Below are 18,236 nucleotides of genomic sequence, written 5' to 3' on the forward strand. Positions count from 1 at the left end.
AAATGCTTACATAGCGTTGAAACTTCGATGGAGGTTTGGGTAAGTTCAGGGCACCACAAAGCTTCTCGCCAGCTCTTCCTCCTTTCCCAATACTACGTAACCCATAAACCAGTCTCAAATTAATTTCATCATAACTTGCTTTTTTATTTTCTGTAGAATAATGATATTTCTTACTATTAGAAAACTCTAGTTTCTCCTCACACACACTACAATGCAAAACCATTTCACAGGCAAGACCAACACCTCTCTTTGAACATAGAGAAACAATGCCACTGCAACTTTTACAGACAACAAACTTCTGAATAGCTTCTTGTAAAACAGATAAATTAATAATTTCATTTGAGTCACAGTTATTTTCAAATGTGTTGTAAATATTTACATTGAGTTTCTTCTCAGATGAACACTGAAGCACTTCATTGTTGGAGCTAACCTCAACTGGTTCATTCATAACCTCAACACCATGTGGCTCACACACTACTATAGGCTTTTGTTTGCCTACATTTGTCCTCTTTTTGAAGAGTTTCTTACTTTTAGTCATTTTAAACCCTAAAGAAGGACTCTGAAAATATACAAAATGTAAAAACACCTAAAACAGTTGAAAATTTTACTTGAAAATACTAGTGTGTATTAGCTGCTATAAAAAAACAAACAACAGCCTCAACAAATACCAACATCGAAAGAGGGAAAGAATATCTATCTAACTATAAAAGTCCCAATATAATAGCATTTTAAAATAAAAAGTTATTGAACATTGAATTTTGTAATTGTTTTCGTACTTTGATGTTTTTTCCTGAAAATCACAACTTTTAAATTATTATTTTTAACTAAATTATTTTAGTATTTACCCTTAGTGTAATATGTCATTTTAAAGCTAACATTCTGAAGAAAAATAATCTGCAAAAACATAAAAAATGTTTTTTTTAAACAATTTCATAATTCCCAGTCCCCTTAAGTCCGTGTGTGTAGATTGAATGTATTACGTATTATTAAATTACATTTCATAAATCATATTACATAAATTATGTTTTACATACATTGCATAAATATATTATACAGAGAAAGTATAGAATTTAATCGAATACAATATATTGCACATAATAAGGGAAGCGAATAAAAATTAAGCTAATGGTCAGACTACATGTGATTAAATAGAAGTTACTCAATGAAAACTAGGACAATTTACGCAAGCAAAGAGTCGAGTATTGACTTAAGAGTACCTGCTCGCATTTATAAATGAATAAAACACAGGACTCGCTTCAAATTGTCAGAAAATTACTGGTTTACTTATTCACATACTCATTTACGATACTAGAGTTTTTACATGTGAGTGCTTAGAAATATATAACACGATTACTGGGCTCTTTATCTCTATTTTAAATTTAATGTGGTGTTGCTGAGTGATAATATTACTGTGAAAGCTTTGAAACACTTCGCGGTTCATTATCATTGTCTGGAAAAATTATGGAAATTAAATTGATAACTAGTGTACTGCATGAACGTTTTTAGTATTACAATTTTATTAGCTTTAATGAACAGTGATTTCCAATATGCCTAATTTAGAAAAAAAGTTTAATAACAACCACTAAATACTTTGTAAGTACATATTAGCCTCGCCAATTATTTTTTGGTAAGAGAAAAATAAATTAGCAATTGTTTTTGTTAGTATTTGATAAGGTTGATGATTATACGAATATATATTTTCTGTCACCTCAAAATATTTTGAAGGGCACAGATGCACATGTTTGTATAGTAGTTTATTAAATGGTTTTAGGGTCCGACTCTGTTTATTAAGTGTAAATGTTAATCATTTTATTTCATTTTCGTTTGTTTGTTTTCATGTAAGAAACAATATTCACTGGCTTATAACGTCTTATATACGTGACAGGTAGGACAGAATATGTATACATATTTTTAAAAAAATTTTAATGAATGCATCAAGTGCCTATAGAAACATATTTTTACCTAAGGTCCCATAGGATATATATAATAATTTGGCTAGTTTTATCGAGTATGTTCATGTCCGCTGTTATCGTCTATCTCAAATTAGCCAGTATTTTGTTATCCGTAACACACTTTTATCTTGAATCTAAGTACTTTGCGATTGTGACTATTTCGATGGCAATTTTGACCACTGAAATAGTCGTTTGCAAGCTGGCGTTATGCTCTTGTCGATGTAGCCTTTACGGGAAAGCTACCGTTGAAAGCAACAATTTATACATGTAATCGGTGGTCTGGATAGCTTCACGATCGCGTGAACAGCCATAGAAGAGAATTGACTCAATTCCTGATTAGTAAAATTCGTTCCTCAGATTAAAAATAAATTGAGTTTTGTTTTATGCACATCATTGTATATATTATAGTTAAAATGAATTTTCATTTCAGTACACATGTGCCCATAAGATTAGCCCCGCAGTGCCTTGAATTGAATTAATTTGAGAGTGGGCAGTTCATTTAAATAGTTTGTGGTTTTTACTACATATTTAGGGCCACGCGTTTTATATTGCCAGTGTTTTAGCTAGATGAGGTGGTACGGAGGAAAACATAATAACTATGTGAATGCTCGATTGAAAAATATCAGAGATTCTATGGTGTTGGATATGTGGTCGAAAGCGTGAGGGTAATTTACAGGATGACTGAATTTGACGCTAATCGCTGGCTGTTGTTAACGTTCTTCTAAGGCGAATTAATTGCGAATATAACCGTTAGCATTGGACCGTTTATATGGTCTACTAAAAATGGTAGAAGACGTCAGCTGAGAGAAGTTTGTGGGTACAGTAGTTCTGAGTGTTATGTCCTCGCAGGATGATGTAACATTGTACTCAGCTTGTCGACAGTCGCCCTCTACTTCATCAGCTACGATATTGACAGCGACTCCTGCAAATGTCGGAACACGTAGTGCTGCCAAGTATTACGCTTTTTCCGTAATCATTACAGAGTTAGACGTGGAGTTAATCAACAAAGGAGGGTTATACTTTACGGAATCAAATAAACCTAATGACACCTGTGAAATATTTTTTTATCAGAGAAACGTACTATAAATTTTGCGCATGTAAAGTTCTTAAGACAATAATATAAATCCCGTAATTTATTTTAGCGTTTTAATCAATGAGTGTTTTTAAACTTGTGTGTGTTTTTTCCTCCATTGGTCGTGATGTTAATTGTTTGTCAAGAGTAGTATTTAGTGTACATTTTATCGCGTATGTTTTTTATTGTATGCATGAATGTGATTACCGATGGGTGTGCCGGGAAGCTGGAGCACCGGTGCGCTCCTCACCAGTGTTGTGTTGTGTGGTCGCCGCACCACGTCCAAAGGCGCCGGTGACGGGAGGTCGGCCTTATCGATTGCGGACAATGCTCGAGGCCAGGGGAGGTCGTTGGCCAGGATCGCAGAAGGAATGGGTGGAGCGGGAGCGGTACGAGTGGAAATGGGATTGTCTTGGAACGGCTCCCCGACGAATGCGGGGAGTAGATGTGTCGTACCTAGTGCGGAAGTAATAACATTAATTTAGACTGGGTAACTTTGGTCTGGCGCCTCTCTTGTAACTCGTATATTGCGAGAAGTGAGAAGTTATTTGGTGTTGTGTATCTGGAGAAATTTACCCGGAAGAGCAAGTGTAATGACAGTCCCAATATATGGAGTTAGTTCGTTTTGCACTGAAAGCAATCGGAACTAATGGCAAACTATATTTTTTCAACACATAAAATGTGTTAATAAAAATATTCACTTTGAAATAAATATAATTGATATTGTTGGTGGTTTGTATATATCTTGGTTACGAAAGTGATACGTTTAATTGTACAACGTGTATGTTCTAGTGAATGTGCTCTAACCGCTGACTATAGGAAGTCAAAAGGTTTTAGAACGTTTTCTTGTTTTACATTTTGACGAAGATAAATATATTTTGTTACGTTCTTGAGATACCATTCTTTTTCAATAAATTTAGAATATAAAAAAGTGTAACTTTAGTTTCTGATGTTACATATTGAAATGCTTTCCTGATCTTAAATTGTTTCATCACAAAACTTTCACCTTGCGACGAAACTTTTCCTCCTATCCTAATGGTTTGGTTCCCATTCTTATAGTTGACATATATTTAAATATTTTTTATAATTAATTGATATATTTTATGCCCGTTGGTGTTAACTAACTTTAAAATTGATTGAAACATATTACTATTCATAACCAAATTTAAACTTCTTAAATAAATAATCGCGCTTGGGTTTTAAAATTTAATTTATTATTACAACCAATCTGGTGTAGGAGGTAGAAGAACGTGTATTTTGGATTTGTAATGAATAAAAATGTAATTATTAATTTTACTTTTTAATTATGTACAGAAGTATCTGTAAATCTGCAAGTAAATTAGAACTTGTTATGTATTAATGTCTAATAGTAATTTAAGTAACGAGTTTGTTTGCCTTAATCTTCATACTGGTTAATTATATTTTTAAACAACTGCATTGTTATTGAATTGAAGTAGTATGTAACATAAGTGTGTCAACTTACACAATTATACATTTTGTGAATTCTTCTCCAAATTCTCATTATTAATTTAAAAAATATAATAAATTTGAAGAAATCATTCAAAACCAGCCAGATGCTTCTCAACAATGGTGCGTGTGGATGCAGACACATGCATTAAACAAAACTGCTCGGAGACACGCTGGCCAACGCTTAACAACGAGAATTTTTTTAGAAAAATGAAGCCTGTCTTTTATCGTCGTAAACTGTCCACATATCTCGTTCAGTCCCACTCGAATTATACCTCAATAGCTATCTCGGTTGCTTTCTAAGCCAGAACGACTGTTTTGTTTCTTTATCTGGGCATGTCGCCATGTTGTGTATTGAGCAGTTGGTGTGAGTGAGACGGAATGATGCTTTTAAGATACTGTGAAGTTATTTGTACAGAAATGTGTTCTCACATTGACTAGCTCATATTTCTATAAAAATTTCCGACAAGTTTGAGTGAATGTTCGTCGCTTGTCTCTGTGGAATCAAGCCCTGCTCTACATCACGCGACAAACTCTTGTTGCGACTGTCTCGTCGTTGTCGGCCCACTGTTAGTCCGCGCTCTAATATTTTTCCGACTAAACTACTTCCACGGGATTATCTTGTGCTTTATTAAGCATTTAACATTTGACGGCAGCTGATTTTTGCTTGATTTCCGTTTGTTTGTATGTTTGTTGTCAATTAGCAAGGTTTTTTCTATGACATACAGTATAAATCAACAATGACGTATGTTCATAAAATTGTTTTAAATCAACCTTCAACATTAGAAGAATCATTCAAGTAACATACAATGTAAAGTTGTTGTTATGGGAAAGTCGGAGTACAAATCAGACATGTAGACGACAAGTAACTTTCACCAAGACTGTGTTTAATGCAACATCACTTCGTCCAAGGTAATACACAAATCAGTACCACCAACTGAGCATTAAACATAAAGACAAATTCCCATACACGTCAAAATTGACTAATACCAACACCTTCCCCCAATTTTGACAACCCTAACTCACATACAAATCTGTCAAATTTACAGTAGGGTACCTGTTTGGTTAAACAGTCACATATTTGGTTATCTGAATCAACATACACAAGTTTTACAATATTCTCTTGTACAAGCTCTTTTATAAAATTGTATTTCACATGAATATGCTTAGATCTTTTTGTCTCAAGAGTACATGCCATTTTTATACAGGATTGATTATCCTCATACATAATCACTTCAATATTCTTTAATTCTAAAAGTTCTGTCAACATCTTTTTCACAAAGATACACTCTGTAGCAGCAGTAGCCAAGGCTATGTATTCAGCTATAGTGCTGGATAGACTAACACAACTCTGTTTTTTTTTTTTACATTTCCATATCACATTATTACCAAATATCCTAATGAAGTAACCTGTAATACTTTTCCTATCAATTTTATCATTTGCATAGTCTGCATCTACGTATGACTATCACATTACACACTTGTTTAGAATATCTAAGACAATACTCCTTTGTTTTGTTTAAATATCTTAGGATGTTTTTCAAATACTTAAAATGACTGTTTCCAAAACAATTCTGAAACTTACTGAAATATACAATAGGAAAACTCAAATCTGGTCGAGTACCCAGCATTACATACATCAAACACCCAATAAGTTCTCGATATGGCACATTATTGTCACATTCATCTGAAGGTTGCAAGTCTAATTTAATTTCCATTGGCAGGTCTGAGAATTTACACTCTTTCATTTGAAATCTTTCCAATATTTTCTCAATCAATTTACATTGCCTAATAGATATACATTCATCTGTACAAATAATTTCGAGCCCAAGGAAATTAAAAACTCCAGTTGCCTCACTCATTTACTTTTTGAAATTTTTCTTTTAAAGGCACTATAAGGTTTTGATTTTTTTCTTTGTCATCAGAAAAAAACCATTAGATCATCAACATATACTAAAATGTATAAGCCCTTCTTAAAAAACAAGCAAGGATCAGAGTTTGATCGCTTACAACCAAGTCTAAATAGTTCCTTGCTTAATTTTTCGTACCAGCATCTGGGGGATTGTTTCAGACCATACAAAGCCTTCCTTAATTTGCAAACAAGATTTTTATTCTTTTCAGACCCACAAATCCCTTCAGGAATTTTCATGAAAACTGGATCATTTAGTTCTCCATACAAAAATGCACTTCTGACATCTAATTGGTTAATAACCCAGCCCATCTGTAATGATAGTGATAACAAAATTCTAATAGTAGGCATCCTAGCTACAGGGGCATATATTTCTTCATCTGGTTTTGCTTCCTGAAAACACCCTCTGGCAACTAATCTTGCCTTATTAATTAATTTCCCCTTTACCTCTTTTTCTGAAAAAACCCATTTGGAGTCTATTACTGTCTTATCACTTGGTTTTTCAACTAACTCCCAAGTGTGGTTCTTTTCTAGGGCACGTATCTCCTCGTGCATTGCATCTTCCCATGCCTCCCTATCTCTGTTATCCTTCAAATCAGACACTGTCAAGGGAACATTAGGATCGAGAAACCCCCATGCATTCAATGCTATTTGCGTTGTATAGTCCTCAGTAATATAGTCTTCATGCCACACTGGAGGTACCCTAGTTCTTTCTGATCTCCTTCCTCCTTCCTCTATACCATCATCAGACGTTCTCTCCTTTTGAATATCACATGATACTGTTTCTAACCTGTCCACGCCGTTTACCTTTACTTTCAATGGTTCTGCATCATATTGTGATTCATAGTACGTCTCATCCTTCAGAAACTTTGCATCCCTTGACACTACAATTTGTCTCTTGTTTGGATCAAAAAACCTGTAAGCATTTGAAGCGTACCCTACCATGTAAACCTCAATGCTTCTCTTATCAAATTTCCCCAAAGATGGATGGTTGTCCTTAATGAAAGCTTTACTCCCAAACAACCTGATCTTATGGTAATTGACTTTCCCCCCATACCATGTTTCAGCTGGTACTAGGCCATTGTACCTAGGAGTTCTATTATACAAGAATGCTGCTGTCCTAACAGCTTCTCCCCACAGGTATTTAGGTAAGTTTCATATCAAACACCGGGATTTCTCTAACAAAGTTCTATTCATTCTCTCACTTTGTCCATTTAACTGAGGTGTGTAGACAGGAGTATATTCCAGCTGAATACCTTTCCTGAAACACCAGCCTTGAAAACTTGCAGAACAAAATTCACCCCCATTATCACATCGTATTCTCAACACCTTACGATTATCAGAAGAAAACTGCCTTTCTGCTGATTTTATAAAGCTTTTCGCTTTTTTCACAGGCTTCATCTTTCCTCCTCAACAGAAACACCATACAAAAACCAGAATGTGCATCTGTTATAGTCTGAAAATAATTATACCCATCAAACATAGTAGGCTTAATAGGACCACACAAGCCACTGCATATTATCTCAAGACACCTTTTTCCTTTAGGACTTATTGAATTAAATGGTTGTCTAGTCAACTTACTCTCAATACATACTTTACAATCTCTTACTGCTTCCATACCTTTAATTCCTGTCATTTTACCCAATGTTCTCATTGCCTCCTCACCTGGGTGACCTAACCTCTCATGCCAAGTAGACATCCCTACACTGGGCACAGGTTAATTTCCAACTACCGAACAATTCAGCCCTACTACATACAGTTTACCAATTTTTTGGCCTACGAGAACAGGTATACTTTCATTACTTATTATCATCTTATCATTAAGGAAGGTTGCTTGATACCCAACTGCACACACCCTTGATATAGAAAGAAGATTGTATCTCAAGTTATTTACAATCAAAACATTTGTCAATGTACATTTATCAAAAACAATATTTCCCTTTTCTTTTGCAACGAGCATTTTACTTCCATCTGCTACAACAATAGCAACAGGTTCCTTTAATGTCTCAATGCCTGTCATGAGAGACCTATAATCAGTATTTATCATATGCTCGGATGCACCAGAGTCACACACAAAAGTAATGGTGTGAGATCGTTCATCGTTACTCATCAAAGAGGTTGAAGCTATAAACACCACATCATTCTGTTCAGCACTTACCGGTGGCATTCCATCTGCAACGTTTACGTTTTGGAAATCATGTCTCCCGCCACGGAAACCCTTTCGAGGAGTATAGGAAAGCGAACCTCTCCGCTTTAACACTGGACACTGTCTCTTGTAATGACCATATTCACCACAGCCGAAACACTTCACCTTTGATCTCTTCGCCGCAAACGAACAGCCAGGCACCTGGGATGTTGACATGATCATCCACCATTCGAAGTTCTGCATCCAGGAGTCGTCCCTTCACGAACTCTAAAGTTATGTTTGAAGTCATCGTCTCAATGGCTGTGATACCACTGCTAAATTTCTCCGGCATAGTCAATAATAGATAGCACACCTTATCTGTTTCGTCTAAAACTGCCCCCAATGCTTCTAACTCACTAAGCATAGTCTCAAGTACAAGGAAATGTTCCTGCAGCTCACCTGAGTAAAACTTCAATTTCAAGAGTTTCTTCATCACAAATAATTTGGATGTGGGGCTCTTCCGGGCAAAAACATTCTTTAAAGAAACCATAATTTCTTTAGCTGAGGTTGCCCCTTCAACTATCTCCAGGTGTTTATCTGATACACATTGAGCTATGACCCATTTAGCCTTTTTATCACGCACATCAAACTGTCGTCTTTCTTCCGCTGACAATTCCCCTTTGGTGATGTCCGAGATATTTATCACGTCGTCTACTCCCTCTTTGGTCAAAAACGTCTCTACTCTCCATAGCCAATTGGAGAAGTTAGTATTCGTAAGTTGTGGAAATCCTACAACTGTTGCAGGAAACATGGTCACCTGCCCACACCACACTTGATCACAAAAAAACAGCAGCAATTGCAAATATACCGACCACTGCAATGGCAATTATACTTCTGACTTGCATTACGACTTTCATGCAGTCACAGCCACATTAAACTAAGCCTGTCTGGGCCCATAACCACTGTTATGGGAAAGTCGGAGTACAAATCAGACATGTAGACGACAAGTAACTTTCACCAAGACTGCGTTTAATGCAACATCACTTCGTCCAAGGTAATACACAAATCAGTACCACCAACTGAGCATTAAACATAAAGACAAATTCCCATACACGTCAAAATTGACTAATACCAACAGTTGTTACATTGCATTGAATACAATTCACATCGTCAAATCATTTCTGCGTTTCATAGTTTATGTGAATACCCATAAAGAGAAAGAGTTAGAGAAATTTTGAAAAGTGTCTGTCGTAATATATTTCACACATTGTCAACACATTGCTAATTATTATATTTATCAATTTTTTGATTTAAGTAATACTTTTTTATTATGTGCCACGCCTTAATTCAAATATCATCTCTTAATAAGGCGTCAGAAAATGAAACTTCTGTTTCCAACCCCTTAGGTAACATGGTCTTGTGCTAAGCATATAAGTAGAATTATTGGCATTGGCTAAGTGTTTATCTTCCAAAAATATGTCTATAAGAGTGGTCACAAGAATAAATCAACTGCAGTACATAATGAGATAGCCTTCTATAGCGCGCACGCCCTTTCCAGATGTTATGTAGTAGAAAGAGCTGGATGGTCCTGGAGAAGGAATGGGGCATTGAACACGCGGTGCTGCGATCGCGCGTCTCGTCATTGCTGTGACGTTTAATGCGCGCTACTGTTTGCGCCCGTAACTTTGCAGGGTTGCTTTTCCGGACACAATGTTCATTAACAAAGTTGCATGTTTTGGCATTGGTTTATCCCATCACTCATAAAGCTTATGCCCAGCAATTGCCGAATATCTGGTTGTACAGCCTGTTGCAATGGTGGATTTTTGTAAGAACTATCATATTGTACTGTTTCAGGAAGGAATTCCAATAATAAAAAAATAAAATTATAATGTCTTAATTCTTGCGTGTATTTGGAGGTGAAAATAAATTTTATGCAGTTTTTGGTGGTTGAGCAAATAAGATATGAATGTGTACATTAAGATTTTTATAATCACTGCATGTTTTTGCAAAATTATAACTTTTACAAACTATTTCTTGGCAATTATGTCGGGAGACCTTTAGTAATTGAGTAGGGGCTTCTTGGAAACCATCTACATATATTTATCAACAAATCTTCCAGCAACTATCTTTTCTGTCGCTATTTATTATAATACTTGTGTGGTTCTTATTGATGTATGTTGTTTACAATGATATTTTCTTCATGTGTGTACGTGTATGGCAGGAATATTGGTTAAGTTTACAAGATTGGGGAAAAAAAGGGGGGGGGGGGGGAAGGTGTCAAAGAATAACCTTTATTTTTTTACAATCAATTGTAACAAAGCGAAATTAATATATAAATGGACTCATTTTGAGTGCATTTTAATCCTAGGTTAGGTATACTTTTTAATGAATAAATGTGCATAGCCTATATAAGCCTACCACACTAGTTCTGATCAAATCAAAACATGACACATTGTTTGCAACATTTAGTGTGAAAAACGAATTACGTTATACGGAATTTATTCTTATCACAAAACACAATTAACAAATACCTATAAAATTTCTATATATCAAAATTTACATATTTATGTACAGTATGTAAAATGTTAAGTAACGAAAAATTGTAAATATTACTTTCGTTAATATTTAGAAAACTGACATTGCCAAACACAGAAACAAATGTAATATGTTTTAACTTCAAATTGTACTTCAATTAAAAGTTATTTCTCACGGACACACGAATTTCAAAGATTTAATTTTTTAATGCACTAAATTTGACTTCACATGTGAGTATATAAATAATGTTTTTGTTTCATTTAGGATTTAAATTAATTTCAATCAAATAACCTACGATTTGGTGAGAGGCCTACCTACAATCACGTCGCGTATTTTTATATGAATAGACATTGCATAATATAACCAGATGAATAAGTTATTGTGGTTTTAAATGTAGCTAACCTAACTTAACCAACCATCCACGCGATTTTAAAGTATTTGAGAACCACAACAGAGCTTCCGTTTTCAAAAATCGAAGTTTAGAAGAACAAGACACACTCAAATTTCTAGCTGAATCGTGATTCCGCCAGCAAAGGAGATGGCGGAATAATTCAGACCGCATGTGACGTCAATCTGATACATAATTCCGATAGTTAGTGTTCAATAATAGGGTTTAGCACATCTATCGGATTTGTCATTCCTCTAGCAGAAATATTTCGAAAGCTTCAAGAATAGAGCCCCTGCAAACGTTTGCGTTCAAAACGACTGCAGTCTGGTTGGGTGAGAAAGAACGGGTCGTGGGTGGGAGAAGGTCGGGGTGTGCTCGTATGGCCCTGCCCCACATGACCGGACGTGGTCACGTGTCACGGCCACCCTCCCGCACATGTGCGTGCCGGTTGGAACCAATGTTACCCCCCTCCTTGTCTCCCGCACCAATGGATGTACACTTTATTTATAGACCCTACCAAAGATTTAGTATTGACAACCAAATAATTTTGCATTGTCCACGAAAGTGCTTATAAGTAAAGCCACGATTATTTAACACATTCATTTAACTCCAGGCTAGACTCGACTTCCATATGAATAATAAAACTTTTAAAGTGCTCTTTGATCTATAACGCTGGTAATGTGTTTCGGTAGTGACTTCTCCTTGTTTACAACCGGCTCCAGGCCTTCAAGAGCGTGTCAAGAGCGCTGTAGTCTAATCATGAACCTGAAGTAAATGTAATACTTGCTTAAATTATATTTTGCTACCCAATGAGTCTGCCAAATTATCGTGGTTATACTTATTAGTTACAGCTATTATTTTTGTAATTTATAAATGGTTTTAATGATGATAGTTCTCTATTTTTACACATTTTTTTGGTGGCTTCAATACTTCATTTGTAGTACAAGTGTGTTAGCACATCAAGTGTAAACATACGCGTATGTCATCGTTAAGATCAACTGATTTTGACAGCTCTATTGTCAGCACGTAGTTAAATGGTGGGACAGGAATCAGTCGGTAGCCACCGGCTTGCGAGATGCTAGGACCAGGGGGTGGCAACTCTAGTAGGCCATTATGTACCCAGATACTATTTTTAATCTGCACAACAGATAGCGCTAGTAGATTGACCTAGTTCTTTTGTAAATTCATAGGTAGCGTTAGTGTTCATAATCAAATGTCAATTGAATGTTTATAAGAAACTAAATTTATGCAATAAATACTAATAATGCAATAAATATAGTGTAATATTAATTTATTTCGATTTCAAAAACATTTGATTTGTAAAAATTGTTTTTTTTGCAGTAATATTCGTTTACAGATTGATTTGAGCATTATAGTCGCTCTTTTTTTTTCGGTTTGTAGTAGATTTTGGTCGAGTGAAAGATGGATTTTACAATGGAGTTTGATTTATCATTTTGAATTATTTTCCTATATGATTGTGAATTAAGAAGCCGATGAAGATGCCTGTGAATACACATCAATGTTTTGTGTCTTCGTGCAGGAACAGTATTACTGTTAATCCTAATGTGACAACATTCAGATTTCCATGAAGCCGAAGCAAGTGAGTACTGATGTTTATATTAAAAAAATTACAATAAGTGGTTTAACATGTTAAGGGTTAGGCATTTATGTTAAGGCTTATTATACAGGATTTATAGAGCGATATTATCGAGACCTGAATTTGCGCACATAATAATTTTGTAATTACGTAGTATAATCATTTATTTATTTTTAATAACCCACACACACATATATTATATACACATACATATATATATACACACATATGTATACACATATATATACATATACCCATTTGGGGATAGTATGGGCTTAGTAAAATTACCATAAATCAGTAATTTAAATGTAATGATTTGTGATATGAACCCTAAAAATCGTTTTGTGTTACTGAATTTATATTATTTATACAATATGTGATTCAATGAAAATTAATATATCGTAATTAAGAGAAACCCACCAAATTTATTACACTCTACAGCACTTTAATAATAAAACATTACCTCTGAAATATATACGTTCATTGAGTGGTAATGCTAAACTAAATACACATAATTAAATACATGTATGTTTATACCTTATATTTATAGTATGCTACATGCTAGCTAATAATCTGGAAATACTGATTTAAGTATGTACTAGCTCACACTATAAAATTTTTTTGTTTTGTTTCCAGGTTATTGAAGTGGATTGCTGCAATTGGCTATGACCTTGATGCCAGTAATGCTGAAACATTTAAAACTAAATATGTGTGTTCCGAACATTTTGATATTGGAGCTTTCACTACATGTGACTGCATCAAATTGAATCGTGGTGCTGCTACAACATATTTTAATTCTGTGGACAGTGAAGTATGGATCTATTGTTATAATTTATTATGTCTAGAATGCTGCCAAATATAGGTGAAATGTTTATGTTACATAACATAACTTGTAAGATCTACTTGTGCAGATATATATTTTCACCTGCCTCTAAGGTCCTTTGTTATTCACAGGTAGCATTTACATGTGATGAAGCAGTATTTAACATTATTGGTCAACATGCAGTCCATCATTACAACCTTTGTACAGGCGCATACAAACATATATGTGTGGGGTATTTCACACTTTTTATTTGATGTTAAAGATTGGTATGGTGACCGGGATACTTTTTTTTATTAAACCTCCTACACAGTTCTCTACTGTTTCCCTTATCTGTTGCCTTAACATTTTTTTCCGATCAGTCCAATTCCTTGAATCACATTGCAAAAAAAGTCACAATACATGGGATTGGGCCACTCTCTTCAAAGAATTGTAAATCGAGTTTAAACATAGCAAGGCTGACCATAAATTGTAGAGGAAAATTTAAAATGTTGATCTTCAACATATTTATAACCTATGATCATGTGATGTATATACAGCTAGTTAGAAAGTAAGTTGTAGTATAGTATGCAATTGAACCTTCAATAAGTTCTACATCCACACTTAAAAACTTATTTTACTTGATGTTTTATGTTCAATAACTATTCAGTATAAAGGTTTTTTTTTTACATTATAAACTACAAAAGTATTCCGATTTGTAAATGTAATGAAATTCCACTGAGCCCTCTACCTTTTTTTTAACTACCATTTCTGCCGTGTGGCCTTTTTTTTCTTACTTTTGTGTTCATTATAAGTTACAACCACTCATTTGATTTATTGTGTTAAATTAAATGATATTTAAAATTGGATGTCACTTCATAAGAACATTCAGGATTACCTGTATTCACAGCGCACAATTATACAAAAGTTTTTTATGTATGTAAAAGTGTTTTACGTAAGACAGTGGACACATACATGTATTCAGTAACATGAGAAAATTGAAATATCTAAAATAAAATTAAAAGGTTACAAGCTTTTATATACATGCAGCTCCCAAAAAAGTCTGCATACTAAAAAATAACACATGCTTTTAAATGAATTCTTACCATCTTATAAACTAGTAGTATTTTGTTATTTGGTTTCAAATGAATTGTTTTTGGTTAATTTATTTGACTGTAGGGATTAAATATCATTTGTAGAATAAAGTGTGAAGAGTAGTATTGATCAATTTAACTGTAAGTACAAAATATGTGTTACATTTCTTGTAAGTTAAAATTGTTCAGGTATTATAAATTAGCTGAAAAAAGCAAACTCATGACTAGAATAAATTGTACTGTTAGGTATGTTTCGAAGAAAGACTACCTGTTGCAGTCGTTACCATGTGTATGTACCACATTTTTATTGTCATTATAACTGCCATAATTTTGTACAAATAAATCACTTAATACATAAAATATGGTTATGGAAATTCTCAGTTGAGTTTGTTAATGGATATAGGCCAACAAAAGGGGTATAAATGGGGAAGATTTTTTGAACAACATTTAAATCACTTCAACTCCCATAACATGAAACATATCACATCGGTTTGAACATATTATAACTTAAAGGAGTATTACCAAAAATTTTGTCTACATATTTGAATATGACCAGCCATAACTGTTAAGGGGTGGAAAAAAACAAGGGTTTGAGGACAAAAAACTCCTAACTATCTTAGTAGGCACACCATAGAATCTGTTCAAATTTGTTGTCAATTTTAAAAAATTTTATAACCACCTGATAACCACCAAGGGTGCTGTGGGTAAAATAATGAGGGGTTAATGGACAAACAAATATTCTTAATTACTCTATTAAGTTAACTATAAAATCTATAACAATTATTGCAATTCTTCTAAAACTTGTATAAAACTTTGATGTGAAACAATTTTTTTTAGGATTAACCAGTGCTGCAAGAAGTTGAAAATACCAGTGGGTGGAAATTTAAAAAAATAATAATAAAACTTCTGTACAGTGTACACTATCGCATCCATTCTTATTTATTTAAAACTTTCTAAATATCTTTTGAAACTTTAATGTAACCAAACATTACTGCAATGAGTGAAAATAATATATTCAGAGACAAAAAATGATAACTTTAATTATTGCAGTTGCTCTCTGTATGCTGACTGCATTGCTAAAATGCACATAGACCTCCAATTAAATTAATAAAATAAAGTATTCTGCAAAATGTTAATAGCGAAACAATTAAAATTGTGCCAATCTCACCTGTGTACATGAAAATATATATATTATGCTTCAAATAGGCTATTTTATAAACCAGAAAATGAAATTACCTATTTAGGACTTTCCATTACCCTTAGCATTCCTTTACTGCATCTTATTTTTTTGTTCAGTTATAATTAAATTTTGGTATCTTCTTGTTATATGTGGGTAATTGTTCCTTATCACGTACTCAAGTTTAAGCCTTGATCCTGTATGATTGATCCTGTGGTACATGATGCTTGCTGTCTTAATTTAGTACATCAAAGATCCTGGACATAACAAAAATATTACAATAAAAATAATTTTAGGAAGTAAAAAAAAAATTACTTTCAGATTTTTATTTGATGTGATAATACCATCAGAATTCATTGTTACATCACCCCATTATTGTATCCAGGATCTTTCTATGTACTAAATTAAAACAGCAAGCATCATGTACCACAGGATCAATATATTCAGGATCATGCCATTAGGATCAAGGGATAGGCTTGGATACGCTGTGCGGAACATTTACCCACATTGTGTTTAAATATAAATTGTTTCATCTTGTGGGTGAAGAGAAAGAAGGTATCCTCAGTCCAATTCTTTCATCTACTCCATAGTACATATGTTTCTAAGAGCTATACAGTTGGTTTTAGATTTATTTAGCAGTAGTTAGCTTCAAACCAGAAATTATATTAGGTCTTTACAGCATTATTTATACTATTTTCCTTCACAAAAATTTATGAACCATCAGAAAAGTGTGGTGTGCTACCTTGTGTAATGTGAGAAAGCTGGTATACTTGAAACACGAGTGGGCCAAGGAAACTCATTCTGAGAACTATATATGATTTTATTTGTACACTTTAAAGTTGTGTAAGTGAGATACAATTACTAGGTCTTTTACTTTACTTTTGATCTTGAAATAACAACTTTTGAAGAAAATATTTATGATTTATGAGGTCTAAAGGTTTAGACTTAACACAAAAATAATTCATGCTGAATTTTAACTCAAAATTTCAAGGCTTGACTAGTAAACTTTAATATTGTATTTACTGTTGACTTTTTGTAAGTCACAATGTCATTTTTTTAATGTAAATTTTGAATGCAACAATATACAATATTATTCTTAAAAGTGAATTAGATAATAGGGTCATTCAAATATAAACCGGAATATTTTTATACAGATTTATTGGTGATATACGAAAACTACAAGTGGAATGCCTTTTTTTTCTACATAGTTTCTTTAAGCATATATACTTCCCCCCCCCCCCTCCCATTTTTGATCCCTTCATGAAAAGAAGACTGGTGCTCCAGCAGCCAACTGCACATGTACTGTTTGACTGCAGCATTGTCTTCAAATCATTACCCTCCTAATGCCTCTTTCAGTGGACCAAACATACAGCCTGAATATTGCCTTCATTGATGCTGGTTGCCGGATGCAATATGTGGCATCGATTTCCCACTTTAAAAACTTATGGCCCAATGGAACACTTGTGCATGCCTAGGTATCTCCTCCCCATTCTCCCGCCACCGATTCCCCAGCGTACTGCACCACTCAAGTCGCTACTTGAGTCGAAAGAACAAAATTCTGTGGACAGTGAAGGATGGATGTATTGAACTTTAAAAATAGCCTTTTTAGTGTTGTTTCAACCTTGCCATATTATGGTTTACATAGTTGTGTGAGATGCACTATGTACACAAAACTTAGTTTTTTAGTTTATTTAAATTGTGAAATCGTCAAATGTTATATTCATGTTCCTTTTTTTTTTTCTTGGGTTATGTTTGTAACTTTGACTCTTTGTTTATTCATCCCGCTAGGTTAAATGGGTTTTTAATGATTTTCCATTTGAAAAAGAAAAATGTAGTGCCCAAACGTGACTTGAAAGAATTGAGTTACCACCTGATCGTTTCTGTGATAACTAAGGAGAATTTTAATTAGCAGATCTCATTTAGTCCAAAGTTTAAATTTAAAAAAAAATGAACAGTTTTTTTAACACAGGATCACTTTCAGCTCATTGAAATTGTATCGAGCATCCTGCAAATAAGATTATGAAACAAATTCAAAAGGCTATTATTATTTTTAATATTATTATTATACGACGGAAAATAGCCAGTTCGATAGCTCGAAACACGTTGCTAACGATTTGTATT

At 34.0% G+C, this 18,236-nt stretch overlaps 1 protein-coding gene and 1 long non-coding RNA gene across 12 annotated transcripts in view; both read left to right on the forward strand.

The window, feature by feature from the left end:
- The window catches only part of LOC134527125 (casein kinase I), a 480,870-nt gene that overhangs the window by 77,345 nt on the left and 385,289 nt on the right, over positions 1–18,236 (forward strand). The window lies entirely within an intron of this gene.
- Positions 11,192–15,298, forward strand: LOC134527124 (uncharacterized). The gene is made up of 2 exons (XR_010074091.1): positions 11,192–13,048; positions 13,682–15,298. It is a non-coding gene; the product is annotated as an uncharacterized LOC134527124 (long non-coding RNA).

This window comes from Bacillus rossius, chromosome 1, assembly GCF_032445375.1.
Source record: "Bacillus rossius redtenbacheri isolate Brsri chromosome 1, Brsri_v3, whole genome shotgun sequence".
NCBI lineage: Eukaryota > Metazoa > Arthropoda > Insecta > Phasmatodea > Bacillidae > Bacillus > Bacillus rossius.